Source organism: Pinus tabuliformis, chromosome 8 (genome assembly GCF_031772625.1).
Source record: "Pinus tabuliformis cultivar Carrire ecotype Pingquan chromosome 8, CPIR1, whole genome shotgun sequence".
In the NCBI taxonomy this organism is placed as follows: domain Eukaryota; kingdom Viridiplantae; phylum Streptophyta; class Pinopsida; order Pinales; family Pinaceae; genus Pinus; species Pinus tabuliformis.
The window spans coordinates 579,258,380-579,275,487 of NC_142294.1; positions in this window are offsets into that span (position 1 = coordinate 579,258,380).

Consider the following 17,108-nt stretch of genomic DNA (forward strand, 5'->3'; position numbering starts at 1 on the left):
ACTGAAGTGTAGCACCCACAACATATTTAGGAGCCCTGTGCCCCAAAATCTAGACACCTAGTTCATCGGGATTGTATCCAAAGTATGGAAGTATATATGAACCCATCCTGGCTGTGGTTCCTCTCCCCACTCTTTCGTCCATAGAGCCAGATGCTCGCACAGATCATCCTTCCCTATGTACTTCTTCGTAATGCAGGCATTGGAACATCCAAACCATAGCTTCATCATTCGTTCATATTCCTTCCAGTCTGCAAAGCTATTCTCATGCGTACCCCACCTTCTGGTAGGCGTAGCTCTCAGCGCGAGGTCTAGCACTTGGAACTGATGTTCCTCCCATACATCCATTTCAAATTTATATAGAAATAAGTTGACATATTCTAAGCCATCATAATGTGATAAATTGTGCACCTTAGTCGATACACATTGGAATGACTTTGTAAGGTTGTTGCATCATAATGATGATACCTTATACAACCTATTTTCCCAGTGTTTGAGCTCCTCATCTGAATTTGAATTGTAGAAGTTTTTCTTCTCCCACGTAATGTGCCCATCTATTGTAGGGTTGATCCAATCTTCATCCCACACAATCAACTTATAGATCTGTTCAATATTATCGTCCTCCTCATAATTGCGGACTGGTTCAGTATAGCGCACACCTTCTGCTGGGTCTAGTGGTAAAATAACCCTGAGTTATTTCTTTTCAAATGTCATACTATGATTTTTCAGGTTTATAACTACGTTCATATCAAATGCCCAATCAATTCCATGCCGCATTAGGTATGGGTTACTGTTGTCTACTATTTCGATCACTTCAAAATTAGCTATGGCATGTGCCCCTTCAATATCTACAGTCACTCCATGTACGCACCCCATAGGAATAATATTATGTTGATTAGCCATTCTCAGCTGGATTGAGGACTACTGTAGTGCCGGTCTTCCCATTATTTCCCTAGTTTGTTTTGGAAGAACATTTTCATCAGACCCTAAATCAAGAATTACCTATTCCATCTCGTATTCTCCAATCTGGGCAGTCAATCTCATTTCACGACCAGTCATTTTCTTATTTCCTCCCACCTTATGTACCGCATGCTATTATAGTAGTTCCTTATTCTTACCAGTGCAATTATCTATCAATTCTTTAGTCCTTCTACTGCCTTCTTATCCCTTAGGAGTTTCATGTAGGTTTTTAAAAATGATGCTAATAATGACAGGTTTGCCTCTTGCATAGTACTGGTATCTTTATGCTTTCTCATACTTTGAGTCCTTGATGTAGAATCTTCTTCATCCATGAGGCTCCTTTTCTCTTCCATAAAAGTTTCCTTCACCTTATGTACGTCAAATCTCATTTCCTTATCAGCAACCTCGTGAACCCATACATTTTCCCTTGGTTTATATAATCTATCCTCCATGGTAGCTATGCCAATTTGTGTGAGAATATTAACACTAGGACCTTCTTCGCATGGTTCAGATTACATCATCTAGATATTCTAGGTAGGATGTTGAGTCTGAGTTTTATTTTCTTGCATCTTCATGATGAGCATAGGCAAATCTTCTATGACATGATCAAACTAGTGACAATACTGACATGAGGGGTGTGTTGGATTCTGAAAATCTCGCTCAAAGTGAGCTAGTTCTTCACAGTTGTAACAAATGATATAGCCAGAACCTCTTCTAGCCCCTCCTCCACGTCCTCTTCCTTGTCCTTGAAATCCTCCACATGCCGTAGTTGCACCTTGATCCTGAGGATGAGCCTCCATCTGTACTTTCTATTTTGGTGTTCTCTCCATCATTAGTTTATAAATTCAGTAATTGTGCTCATCATGGCCCATAGACTTAGGAAACTTACAAAACAACTTTTGTGGAATCTGCCCAAAATTCTACAACAAATGACAATTATCCTTCGTATGTTTCCCTATAATCTGACAAATCACACACCACGGTACCACCTCCTATAATCTGACAAATCACACACCACGGTACCACTCCTACACTTGGCCCAATGGTATTTTCTGGCTTCAAGGGGACAAGACCTCCCCTAACAAGATAATTTCAATACATCGGGAAATGATCCTTATCATGACCCTGTCCCTTACATTTCAAACACCATACTTTTTTGTGGACCTTATTCTGGACTTATTTTTCCTTCTTGAGGCTCTACAACTCCATATGTAAGCTAACTAGCCGTGACTAAATCTACTGCACTCCCAGATTCATATCCTAAATAGGAAATCTCTAATGCCTCTGCCTGCATTCCAATCTTCTGTTGTGACAATGAAAATCTCAAATGGGGCAATAACAAAGCAATGTACCAGTCCTTGTATTGATCATTTGTGATCTGCATATTAGCCAATTAGAGTAGACATTTCAACCTCTTATCAAAGTCCCACGCAGAATCATTTAACTTTTGTTGGATCTCTTTGATCTCTGTCACTAACTGGGCTTGCGACTTAGGCTTCTTGAATTCATTGTTGAGCGCTTTCATTTTTTCATCTAGTGTTACATTTGGGCGAGCTGAACAGTACTTAACATACTAGCTTAGTTCTCTATCTTGTAGTGTTGTAACCAGTTATGCTTTCTTCAGGACATCATCTATAATATGATGTGACTTGTACACAACATCTACTACAAACCAAAATTGTTTAGGGTCTTCTATCCCTAGACTATGAATATGGGAATCTTCATAGCATTGGCCATGTTCAATAGCGGAGGTGTACATGTAGGTGTGTGAGGCAGAGGTGATGGTGGAGGTGGAGTGGATGGATGTGGTATCCACATGATACCCTGCTTTATTGTCTGCAATGCACCTAGAGGTGTCCTCAGAACACTACTTTATTCGTCACTATTAGACGCTCTTAACAAAGGATTGTACTCAACACCTGAATCTAGATCTCTTCTAAACATTTTCCACTTCTCGTAGCTCTCATATGATATCTTCTAAACATCAATTTAATGGTATAACCCTTTTCTCACACAATATCATTTTAATCCAAGTTTTCAGGGACTTTAGATACTTACCTCTTGGTCCTTTGAAGAAGCTTCATTTAGCTTCACTCTAACTTACAAATGTATCAATCGTGAACTCAATGATGAATCCAGCCAAAATGCTACCGATCCTTGCGATCTTGTTTTCTAAAGCTTCCAGATGCCTTAACAACTCTGGAGTCCATACCATTGGGTTATCCAAATTCCATGTACCTTGGTTATCTACCAATTTGGACAACCACTAGTGTAATTCGCACGGAAAAGAATAGAAGAAAATTGTGTGCCCGTCCATATACATATATTGATTCAACCACTCTTCCTTAGACAAACACAGATTCCTAATTTCTTGAGTTGCAAATTTGTGCAGCTTCCGATCTATCCACTTCTCGATTCCCTTCTTAGTTGGAAACCATTTATTCAACATCACACATTCCTTAAATAGATCTCTGTCTCGATAATAGAACCATTTGTTGGCTTGAGGGGGTCTGGACCTAGGTTCAAAGTTAGTTATTCCAAACAACAAAACCCTTCACTACTAGCCCTTTCAGCAAAAACCCACATAACGTAGGCTATAATCTCACTTGAAGTAGTGTTAGGGAATGACAGAACCAAATTTCTGCATCCAGAGGTCTATGTGATGGGTTTTTGTTACTTCTAGGGATTTCTTCTGACCTTCGCCAACCCTAACCCTTAAAATGTGGAAATCATAGTGACTTACAAAGAAAATATTCTAACCCTACACTGATTGCCTTAAACATTCCTATCATTAAGTAAACTAGCAGATCTATTACTTTTGTGCACCAATTATGTCTTTATTCATATAATTACAGAAAAGAGAGTGAATAGACAAAAAATGCATAAGAAACAAAAAGTCATAGATACATAAATATGGCTCCAAAATAGTCTTTATTATGATCAATTATTCTATTACAAACTCTTTCCTCCCTACGCACATAGTTACAAGGGCTTGTGCACTCAGCTGCGGACTTACCAAGGTCTCTTTGCATAGATCTGTAGGAGCCTTCCCCTTTGCCTAAGTACAAAAAACAAACTTTCCTTCCTTATATCACTTTCCCATACATATATCTTCAATGACTAACTAACTTCTATGACTTGCGATGACTCCATCATATAGCTTCTTTCATTACAATACCATGGTTTGGGAACCATGGGCAGGTCACAAAACATCTTAAATTCTGACAAACTATGGGGCTTTGACCTTCCTAAATCCCCTTTGACTCCTACGACCTTTGTGCTTCACTTGCTCAAAATGCAGAGAGGAAGTTTACCAAGAGGACAATGGAGCAGGTCAATTGCCAAAGAAACTACGTTATGTAGCTCCAAGAATACTATGGTAGCGTAGTCAACCTAGTATGGTGCAAGAACCTAATTCGAAATTTCAAGGTTATGCACATCCATGTCAAATTAATTGGAACACACCCTTTCCTTTGCAACCTTGACCATCTCAACCCAAAAGTGTTGACAACGAGGTTGACAAGAAACTTGTGGGAGAAATCCACAATATCATCCATACCTAACTCCATGTTATCCCTTTCATCCAACTCCACCACAACAACCCCAACCACATCCATATCAAAGATCCAAACCCACTCAACTACTTGTACCACCATTTCCAAATCCACACAAGGAAGTAGCTCAACCCACTTACAATGTTGAGGTACAAAAATTCCTAACATCTCCTCTTGATCTCAATGGTATTCATATTAATTGGGAAAGAGTATTGCAAAAAGGAGATTCTCTTGATGTCATTGAAGGAAAACATCCACAAAAATAAGATTCAAATGAGAAGACCAAAGAATCATGGGGTGGACTTGATGAAGAGTAGACATCAGAATCAAAGATTGAGAAATTTACGTCATGTTTACCATTAGGTCCTCCATATGTTCAAGAGAATAATCTTCAAAAAGAGGACAATTCGAATGTAATTATAGTAGAGGACATAAAATGAGATCCAATTGTGCAAGTGGGCTAGGGGAATCACAACTATATTGAAATATGGTTCCAAAAGATCATTATGTTGCAACAACACACTCTTCTTCAACAATTCTTGATCTCATCTCAGTCAAAGCAGTTGGTCTCTCATATTCAGGTACATGTCAAAGCATATATTTTGAGCCTACACATGATTTTATCTATCATCTTGATGTGCACATGACTCCATTGGAAGGATTCCTATAATTGAAAGAAATTTTTGCTTTTTAAGTAGTCTGGAATAGAAAATAAAAATAAAAGATGAAAAATAAGAGGAAGAAATAAAAACTCAGGTGGAAACCTCCTTTGAGTCACCCAAGAATGGCTCATTGTTTTAAAACCACCATGAGGCGGTCAATGGGTTGGAAAAACACAAAAAAATATAAAGAAAAGATCCCAGGTGAAAACCTCCTTTGAGGCACATATGCAGACCTGCTAGTTGAAAACCTCATCGAGGCAACTAGTAGGCCTAAAAGAAAAAAATGAAAAAAATGGAAAAAATATTTGCTCCATGTATCTCTCTCTGATGAATGTAGGTGCTGTCCAACCTTTGCAAGCAAAAAAAACAAGTTAGCACCAAAAGAAAATGTTGGTAAAAAATCTACTCAAAGGAAGTCAAACTTGGCCTTTCTCCTCCTTTTCTCATATGTCACGATAGGACCAAGGCCATGTCAATCCATCAACCTCATCCATTTGAAAAATCCACCATTCATTTCTAGGTTGTTCTCATGCATTTTCATCGCTGTCCCAAAATGCTACATGAGGGCTCTATTTTGATACATCAGGCCAAAATACACAAAGCAAAAAATTGATTTTATCATATCTTGAAAACTATGCATCCATTGACTGATTTGTTTCATTGGGATATTCATATGGACTTTCGTAACATGCTCAATAAATTCCAGCAAATTCCATTGCACAATTTTCAAGAAATCAGTCTCCATCACCTACAACCATTTTTAATTTTTCTCGAGAATCGTGCATCCTTTGGCCAAGTTTTCTTATGTGGAGGTGAATGAGGATGATGGAAAATTTCTCAAAAAAAATCAAGTCAATCCAGTCTACCGTTTGAGAGATATGGATAAAATAGTTCTGCTACATGAAGCTCTCCTAAAATGCTACAGGAGGCAGATCCGATTGGAGAAAGAGGCCAAAAGGTCATGTATTCTTTAGGAAATTTTGAAATAGGTCCACCATAGCCTCATCATTCATTTTCCACACCAGTTGACCTCTTCTCCACTATCATTTTCATCCATGTCCATTAAAAGAAACCATTTTCACGCCTTCTTCCATCCCTTCCACCACAAAAAAGGCTTTTATCTTTATGAAAATATTACTCATGAATTATTAGTAAATTTAAAGGTATCACCTGAAGGAAATAATGATCCTAGGAGGGTATATATGACTACTATAGGAAGACACACAATCATGTAGTAGTCTGCACAATCCCTCTAGAAACACAATCAAAAGCACTTGGAAGCACCAGAATGAAGAATTGAACAACATGAAGCATTGAGGGATCGTCTCCTTGATCTTGGGAAACCAAAAAACTTTTGCAGGGATACTATAGGGTCAGTGATCATATCAACAAGGCCTACAGTGGAAACTTCGATTAGTCAAACAAATTTCAAGAGACAAATTTCAGAGCAAAGACAATGCATGGAGAAACAAACATAAGAGGATGACACGTCGAGAATCCAACAGATTAGCCATTACCTTTGTTCACAAGTAGCATGAAACCATCAAAGTATCATCACTAGAAGCTTTATAACTACCAAAGGAAGCTTCAATAATTATATCAAAAACCTCAATATCACATGAAAAAATACGTCAAGGGTAAGGACCAGGTATGAAATCCTCACAAACTCTCCTACAGATTTATTTTAGCTCAAAAAATGTTGTAAGTGTATGAAGGACAAGGTTTTTATAGCCAAACTTAGTAGCAGAGAAGCGTTTGCCTTATCTAGTAGTTAGCTTCACTTCGCCACCAAGACATGCACACATGGGGGAGAGGACAAAACATAAGTGAAGAGGACTCGAGAAAGTGGGATCTAATAATTTAGTCATGATGGAATACAACAAGTGTGAAGGGGTAGGTGAGGGCCAACTCAGTTAACTCAAAGAACTTTAAGTTTATTTTGCATGCAATGAGAAAAAAGAGAAAACTTTTGAAAAAATAAAAACTAATGAAAAAATTCAACAAAAAATAAAAATAAAAGAATAAAAAAGTGGACTCATCACCAATTAGCATGCGAGGAGTAGTTGCTATAGGATTCAAGTTGGTTTCTACATGAGAAAAAAATATGTTACAACAAGAACATAACTGCTACAGGAAGAACATATTTGCTATAGGAAGGACAAATTTGCTATAGGAAGGAACAATTTTCTACACGAAGCTATCTAAGTGCTACAAGAAGGAAAATTTTGCCCAGAAAAACCACTAGAGGCTTGGGAAGCAAGAAAATATTCAAAGGAAAAGTATGTAAAAATTCCTTCTCTCCAACATTTGGCATAAGGATTCCAAAAGCACCTCAATCATCAAGAAAAACTACTCTACAAATTTACCGTTTGGATTCTTATAAGAGAAAATGGTTGGAATGGTTGAGAATTTGCTTAAGAATATGGTGCATTGAATAGGGAAAGTGTGCATATTCTAATTTTTATTTCCTAAAAATTGAAATAATATTGACAAAAACCTCTTTTGTTACAACAACCTCCACTTCATAGGAACCTACAGGGTCTGCAAAAAGTGCTCCAAGAAAGTCACAAGTTGCTACAGGAAGCTTGGTAGTAGACAAAATTGCCATCAATCCCTGTGAAGGTGGAAAGAATCATGAGGGAAAGGGTAAGTACAAGTTTTCTCCACCAATACTTGGCATAAAAACCCTTAAAACTCTATCAATTCTCAAAAGAATACTTTGTAGTTGCCACATATTTATATATCAATAAGAAAGATTAGTAAATCTGTGTCATTAAGGATAAAGGGTCTTGGGTCACATGTTGAATTCTTCCTTCTCCTTAGCATCATAAAACGAAAATTTATTCTGCATTTGTTTCCATAAACACTCTCACTCTTGCAGCAGAAAATAGAAACTCCTTGTTCCACGTTGATAAAAGTTTATTGAAGTCATGAAAGGAGAGGGAGAATCAAAGGAATGATGGGAAATTGAGATAAACAAAAATCTTATCCAGCAGGGGCCGTTACATCCACATCAATATGGGACATTATGAAAGTCATGTGATGCATAAGAAAAGAACAATAGGAAAAGAGGATGGATAGGTTGCTCAGAGTATGAGGAATAGTTTCAGTAGGGGGATATGATGGGCCTCTAAATTAGACACAAATTAAGGCCCATCTAACCTTTATTAGGCACATGAAGGCTATATTAAACATCTCCTTCTACACTTCATAATGTTTTTTTAGCTTTAATATGTTCATTATGTAGGTTTAGATATATTTGCATATTTGTGCCTAATATTATTTATTTTTGTAGAATATTGTGAAAATAATGTGCAGATTATGAAGATTTAGTGTAGGAGATAATCTCAGGACTTTCTCCCTGCTACAGGAGGATCAATATTGGAGAATAAATGAACAAGATATGATGAAATTATTACACAAATTTTGGAGCTCTAGTGATTGAGAAAATCTAGGAATGTGTTCCGTGTCATTTAATGAAAATTCCTAGTGTTGGGTACCAAATCCAATATTTTAGGGATTTTGGAGGGGAAAGATAACCCATTTCAAGGATAATTCCTCATGATTTTGTATAAGTACCAATTTTAATTTTCCTCTAGGCGCATGTATTTCTTATTCTTTTTGAGGAGAAAACTTATATTTTTTGCAACTCCACTTTCATTCTAGCAGGGATGTACTTCGATTGATTCAAATAATGAAGTTTGGTGCCATTTTTAGCTTCTAAATCTTGTTCTCCTTTATAGGAGTCTGTGTATCCTTGATATTGGCCATCCTAGGAGCCTTAGAGCCTTTTTCACAATTTGTTTTTCTTCTTTTCACTTCCTATTCAAATGCATCTCTTATTCTTGTTTTTCCTATTTTTGCATTTAGTATTGATGCTTCTTTTTTTGTGGGATTGGGTTAAATTATTGAAGTAAGTTATTTTCAAGGTTCTTTATAGAGGCACAATTATTATGCACCCTTAGAAATACTTTTAAAATTCATCTTTATCATTGAGTTACTTGGATTGGTTTATTAGTTCACAAATCTAGAATTTCTTGAAGTCCCTTGTAGCAAAATAGTAGTAAATTTATGCTATTTTTTAGAAAATGTTAATGATATTCATTTGAGCTTATTCCAATTGCATTAGGTTATCAAAAAATTAAATTTAATAACAAAAATTATCCCAATTAATTTTCGCTTTATTGGGTTAGGAATTTTATAGGTTAACTAGCTCACTAGTTCTTGAATTTCCATCTTTTAGAGTAGTAATTGTCTGCTATTTTTTATCACGTGTTAACAGGGGTATTTTGGAGTTATTCCCCTTGGAATGGAGATCTAATACATCCTACCTAGTAAAAAAAAAATTTCCTCCCAATTTTAATTTTATTTACTTTGGAATTTAGAAATATTCTCCCTCCTGTAGCAAAATTGTAATCTGTAGCAAAACAAAACTGCTTGTAGCAAACTAAGTCACATGTATGATGCAAGTATGTTAGTGATTTACAAGAAAGTGTGAACTAGGTAGATTGTACATGCAATTATTATTTTTATTTTGATGAACTATGCAAGATAAAATAACTTTCTTTCTGCAAGTGGATTAACCTTTTTCCTTTCATGAATTGATTACTTAGCATTTACAAGTTGAGCAAGTAGCATTTCCATTTCTTGCAAAAAGAGTAGAATTTAGTTTTTTCAAATTAGTTTAGGCTTTGATTTCATGACATTCACTCATTATATCAGGCCAGAAAAAGAAACACACATTGTATGTGACACATATAGTGTCGATACGTCTTAAGTTTGTACAAACCTCGGGTTGATAATTAAATTTGGTAGCCTTGGGATTTGTAGCATTCTTATTGCAACACTGAGGATCATCAGTTTCATTGTCTTATGAAAATAGGAAGAGAACAAGACTAAATTATGAATATAATTATGAATCATTGTACATAAGATGCATAGCCTATAGGAGGAATGAGAAGGTTTACGGAGATGAAGCAATTATTCTATAGAACAATGAAAAGAATTCCATTCAAGAAGTTGTAGGGGATGAGAGAAGAGCTCAAGATGGATCCCATAGGCATGATGGAATGGAAAACTATAAAATTATCAAGAATAGCCTAAGAGAAGGAAGAAATTATTGGTAATTAAAAATGATCCCAAGGGATGTTTGATAGAGATTTTTCTCTATGATATCTTTGTTATATGTCCATGTGTAACCAAAATGGAAAATTATGGAAATAAAAATGAACACCCTTCCATAAAGATAGTAGAAGGTTCGACATGGAAACCATATAATGTGGAGAGAAATTAGGAGAGAGCTCTTATAACTCTCATGTAGTTTATTATTGAGTGATTAATATTTGAGTGGAAGAATGTGCTTAAAGGGGACAATTATGTGATGAGAGAAATGAATGGGGTGACCAATATAACTTTTGATTTGATGAAAATAAGGGTTCCCTACATATTTGTAGGCATCAAGGGAACAAACTAAATACAACAGAGGAACAAGAAGGAGAAAATATCGAAGGCGGCTAGATGAAGCCCTAAAAGGGTGAAGACATAAAGAAAGATATCTAGCTTGAAGGTGATTCAAATTGTAGAATTTTTAAATTGCTATTGCAGAACTACGTTCATGAAATTATGGAGCTTGGTGAAGAGGAGAAGATAGTAGAGAGCCACGAAAGGATTGATGCAAATGATCATTCGTCATGTATGATCCCAAGGAATATGATTTATCTATAATTTTTTCATTTTGATAAATATAAAGGAGAGAGTTCAATTTGAAATTGTTATGGACTATAGAGACTAAGTAGGTGAACATGCTTTTGGTTGAATACGACTAGTGAACATTGTATTCAGGAAGAGGAGACTTGGGGTAAAAGTGTCAGTCTTACAACTCTTAGGCAAAAAGCTTTTAAGATAAAGGAGGGATGCAGGGAAGGTGATGTTATGGCATGCGAGAAACTTTTTTCATTAAATTTGAGAAGAAGTGAAGATCTAAGGATTTCATGGGAAATTAAGAAAATTATAAATGCAATCAGACACTGCTTAAGTTCCATAAGAAATTTAAATGATTCAAAGGTTCATGGAAAAATTATTACAATGATAAGACATCATATAAGGGGTTGGATTCCTACTTTCACGTCAAGCAAGTAGGTGACAATATTTTACAATGAAAGAGTTATGCTTACTCCAATGGACATATGGAAAATTGAAGTAGATGTGGTGTTATGTAGTATAATTCTTGTAAATAAGCTAGATGAGAAACAATAGATTGATGCACAACACCATCTAAGGTGGAAGAAACAAGTGATAAAAATGGTGGAGGCATGAGGCACAACATATAGAGAATGTATAGAGTAAAATTTCAATTGTCCTGAAACCTTAAAAGAACCTTGGTATAATTGTAAGTTTTCTTGTGAAGGGAAAATTTTCTGAATTCAAAGAAGAAACAATCAACAATTAAAAAAAGTGAGAAAGGCATTATTAAGGACATATATTCTAAAGTGGATATGGATCAACCTGAATCAAAGGTAGATGGTTAACAAAGGGCATTGGAGCAAGAGGATTGCATGCAAGCAAAGACAAACAAGAGATCCTTGAAGACTGAGGCAACAATATAGCCAATCATATGGACAACAAAACCATTTCATTTGGGATCCATGAGGCTTCAATAGTTGAATATATATGACCAAGAGGACATATCATTTTTTCACCTTCGGTGAATGATGCAGGAGCATCATCCCCTAGAAACTAATTTTCCTTAGACTCAAGAAATGGCCACGTAAATTTCCAAGTGATAGTATATTTCGCTCATATTTGTAAAATCTTAGTGTAGAGATAAGTGTCTTGATTCCATGGTTATGGGTGATTCGTTTAGTTAATGATTTTGACCCATTTGTTCCTTTCTAAGTGAATTAATCTTAATTTAGTTGTTAGGGAGTTAGTACAAGGATAGGTGTAAGTATTTCAGTGTGTCGATGTGTCCCTGTTTGATGGGGTTGTTGAGAAAAATACTCAGAGGGGGTGTGAATCAGTATTTTCAAATCATTAAAATTTTCAATTTCATATCTATATTTCTCTCTTCGACTTTACTAAAGGGAACCTGCGTATGTAAATGATGGTTATTCAGAAAACTAGCATATATCTAGTATTCTAAATTTTATGTTAATTTATCATTTATTTATCTTCAGCTAGTGCATCAGTACTTCATTAGACATTAAATAAACAACAACCACATGCAATCAGAGCAAAATAAACCGTCACACATAAGCAACAAATTAGCACACGTGAACACCATGGTGGAAACCCAATGTGGGAAGAAACCACCCTTGTTGTCGTCTTTGTCTTCCTTTTATTGTAAATAAAAATTCTTAAAATCTTGTACTAGCGCAGACTCATGCTAGCATGTAGGCACCCACCTGAAGAAGGCTACAACCTTCACTCATTCTCTAACACCCACTGCAAGGGAGCTTCAACCCCCTATTTACCAGCGACCACTGGAAGTCAGCTCCAATTCTTTGATCTGATTTAGCAACTACTACTAGAAGGAAGCTTTGAATTCCTCATTGAAGGCTCCAACCCTCAACACCCCCATGGACCATGTTTCATGAATTTTCATACTAGACCCACCTGATACAAAACATCACAACTTATAGGCCAAATTTCATCAAATTTTTATACTAGACCCACTACCAACATTTAAGCCCAATACCGAACATCAAAGTTGAAACTGATCACTGCAACAAATCACTCAATTGTCAACTGAAACAACTAATTTCTGAATCAACTAAATCAACCAATCACTGAATCAAAATGAAACCCAAATCAATCAATTTATTCTCAAACAACCAGAAAAGTTAGATCAATGTAAACAGAGTGCTAATACTGAACCCAAACAATGCATCATCTTATTGAATCAACTGAAAACCTTGATCAATAAAATATCATAATATATATGCTACTTTGTTGTAGAAAACCTGCGTGTATACATGACTTCCTTGAAGCATACCTGCATAAAGATCTCAAAACATTGAACCCTGAAATTTAAGCATTGTCACTCTAAAGAAAACATTGAATCATACACAGATCCACTGCATCATTCTGAAATAATCACAGAACCATTAGTGATCTTCAATCACAGACAACTAATAGCTTCATCATTCTTCAATTAATTAATCCTCAATCAAAAAATCACTGTTAAGCTCAGATCATCAAGAAATACTTCATTGACAGAAAACATAAACATAGTAAGACTGATTAAAGTGGTCAGATATCTTTTTCAACAAAACCCTAGCTTATATACATTATTTAAACAAAGCATTACGATGTGTATACGCACTTTTCAAGAAACAAACTCACATATAGATCTAAATATATACACAACTTACAAATGTTAAACTTGCACATGCATGTGCCTTTCAGGTTACTAAACCCACATACAGATTTGTAATTATTGGCACAAACCTTCACTAGATCACAAAACTTTAAACATATCCAGATCTTGGAATACATAGAAAAACCACAAGTCAAGACAGTGTATTCATTGATAAAATCAACACATAATCAACATTTTCATTTCAGATCTATTGGATCTGATCCATCATCAAATTCTTTGGTGCATACTTAGTTTTAGATCAAACAAATCAATAATAGCCCATTACATGCACACTTGCTTCAAATCTAACTTTTGATGAAAATATTCAACGCTTGCACACAACTACCACTTTCATCTTCATCTCCTTATATAGTTTAGCCCTTATCCAATACCACAAGTCAAAAGCATACTAATGTCGATGGTATTCTTAGACGGGATCAAATATAGGTTGTTTGGATCAATACCACAATTCAATACCATGGTAAAGACCCTTGGTATTTATAATACCATGGTTCAGAAACTATAAGTTCTTTTCCTTCTTCATAATCATTTGTGTACGTGGCTTGTCTTTACAAAACCCGTGTATACTTCTTGAAATTTTAACTTTATCATTCCTCTGTCTTTAAACTATTGTGCCTTTGACCAAAACTCTCTGTCACATGTAGACACATCTTTTTGACATCTTCATAAAGTAGGTTTCCGTCAAAGTACAACTCTGATCTGAAAATGGGGCACTTAGGCTTCTTATCTAACTTAAAAGAACCTCTCCCACTTCCAAAGCTTTAAATATTCCCAAGTCTTATTGATTAACCAATGCAGAATTGATAATATGTGCTTGCAAATAAGATGTATGCTGGTATTTATTTTAAACTGTTTGTGTACTTTAAAATCTGTTGTTTATGCTGATATAACACATACATATAACAGTAAACAATGCAGCAATAAAACAGACGCATGGACAACATTATTAAGTTAGAGTTCACCCAAAACTGTTGGGCTATGTCTCCTTGAGCTCTATTCAACTCAACTAGCCTCTCTGGGATCATGATAAAGTCCTTTTACAAGGTCCTTGGCTCAACTCCATTGGTTTTTCACGGAAACAATCGGTTTAGACACCATTTTATCCCTGGCTCTTGAAGCTCTCGGCTTTCTGGCTCTTGGTTCTCGGCTCTGGCTCTTGGCTCTGGCTCTGGCTTCTTTAGCTCTCTGTAATTTACAACTCTCTGGCTTTTCACTTGACCTCCAAGTGACTCCCTCAGCTGCTCTGTGCATTCACTTTTGCTCCCTTGGCCTCTTTTTGCTTCCACCTTTTGCTTTCTACGATCTTGCTCTCAATTGAGCTCTTTTTTCTTTGGGTCGTCTTAGCTTCCTGCTTTGGCTTTGCTTGCCTTCGTCTTGTGCTCCCAATCATGTTTTTTGTCCCTTTGGAGGCATCCTCCTGGCTTTTTGGCTTCCCTAGCCATTTCTCTGCGATTCATTATCCCTCTACAGCTCTGTTGCTTCAAAATGAATCATTTCTTGTAAAAATGCCTACTGCAGCGTGGCATGATGATCAAGGGCCGTTCTAGAAGGAATCGGGCCCGTTTCATAGGCAAAAAGCCGAAAATGGAGAAAATCCCATACATAGATATTTTTCCGAAAATACACTATTGGGCATGTATTTCAGACGTGAAAGTCCATTAAATCACCCATAAAAACCTTATCGGTTCTGACCTTTTATCGCTTATCACATCGCATGTGTGTTTTGGGTAAAATCCCAAATACACAGGAAATACGTGAAAATCCGATTTCCCGGACCTGAAATTTTATACAATCGGGCTTTGGAAACTTATTGGGTCTGGCCTTTTTATTAGCATGGTCATCGCATCGGCCCTATGTATCAGGGACGGACGATCTCCTGATCTCCCAATTTCAGCGATTACAATGTTGTTCGACCTGACGTCCTGCCTTAAGTCCCCTACCATCGCCGATGTCGATCTGCCGTTATCGACGATCGACATATCGCACCGGCCCGGGGGAGCGTTACCTTATGTTATATGCACATGCCTGCCTCTGACCCAATGTGTCAGGGATTGGAAATTGGGGGTGGCTTCGCTCTCCGCTTAAGTCTGCCTTTGGCCCTCCTCTGATGTGATTTCCCTTTATAAGGGTTTTTTGCCCATTTTAGAGAATTTTTCCTTTTTTTCTGAAGAACATAGGGCATCTTCCTTCGATGATAACTTCTACATCCTAAGTCCATTTTTTCCCATTCATGTTGTAGTAGATTTAGAATGAAAATATCTCTGCAATGGGGCTATGCCCAAGAACTTCCTTGGAACTTTAATTTTCCTCTGTGAGGAACGGTTAGACTTAGGAGTTTATCCAAAATCCATTTTGGATCACGCCTTCCCACTAAAAGAACTTTTGGTCTCCAAAAGACTGACATACTGATATGAACAGTAAATGGGAGTAACATCATCCTCTTCTTTTAGCCTCCATACACTTGCCTTGCATAGTGCCTCTGAACCAAAGTCTTTGACCACTCTCCCTTCTGGATGTGTTGGTTCTCCTGGGAAGAACTGTCTTCCTTCTTTCCTTCATGCAGAACTTCTGCTGAAATGGTCATAGAAGGTGGTTTGAACTTTTCTACCTTGATCACTAATCCAAGGTGGCTCAAACCAATGTGAAGTACATTTGATTCACAAAAAATTTCATGTGTACTTGTTTAAAACACTGTCAAAAGCAACTGTTAACAACAAAAGAAATACAAACAACAACTGGATGACCTAAACTCCTACTTCAACAAAGGAAATAGATTTCATAGCTTGTGAACACCTCCATGTCTTACATATGCATACAAATGATGGACTAAATACCAAGCCCACAAAACATGCCTTTAAACAAATGACCCTTCAAGTCAAGCATGTAGAAAAAGACCATTATGACTCTTTTTCAAAAGATGAAACACTTCATCATTATCTCCAGCTTGGAGCCCAAGTCAACATGGCATCACATGCATGTCAAAGCAATCAACCCTGCAAGTTAATTACACATACATGCTCAAAAACAAGGAAATCATCAACATTCATATGTTCATGCATCTCATGCTCATGCATGCATTTCATCCTTCAACTTTCACTTAGGCACATTGTACTTTCGAAGCTGAAATGAAATATAATGTCGCAGAAAGAAATGAAAATAGATGCACCAATAGACATGAAACCTTAATCTGATAAGAACTCTAACCATTTCTTAACAATCCCTTTCAAGGGTACTACCTTTGTTTGCACATCAGCATCACCATGTGAATCATCCTAAGACACATCATCCATGGAATCTTCCTTTCCATTTCTACCATCTTCTCTTTCCACTTTCTTCAACTTGTGTGGAAGCATTGCTAGATTCAAAGTCCAACATTTTGCAGCAAGATGTCCTTGCTTATGGCAGTAAGTGCACTGCATGTGCATCCTCTTGACAACATGATTTTCCCTGTCCAATGCACCTTTGGCTTCTTTCTTCCTTTCCTTCGAAAGTTTCCTATATGTGGCCATTCTCTTCTAACATCTAGAAACATTATGGTTATCCAAACCACAAAAG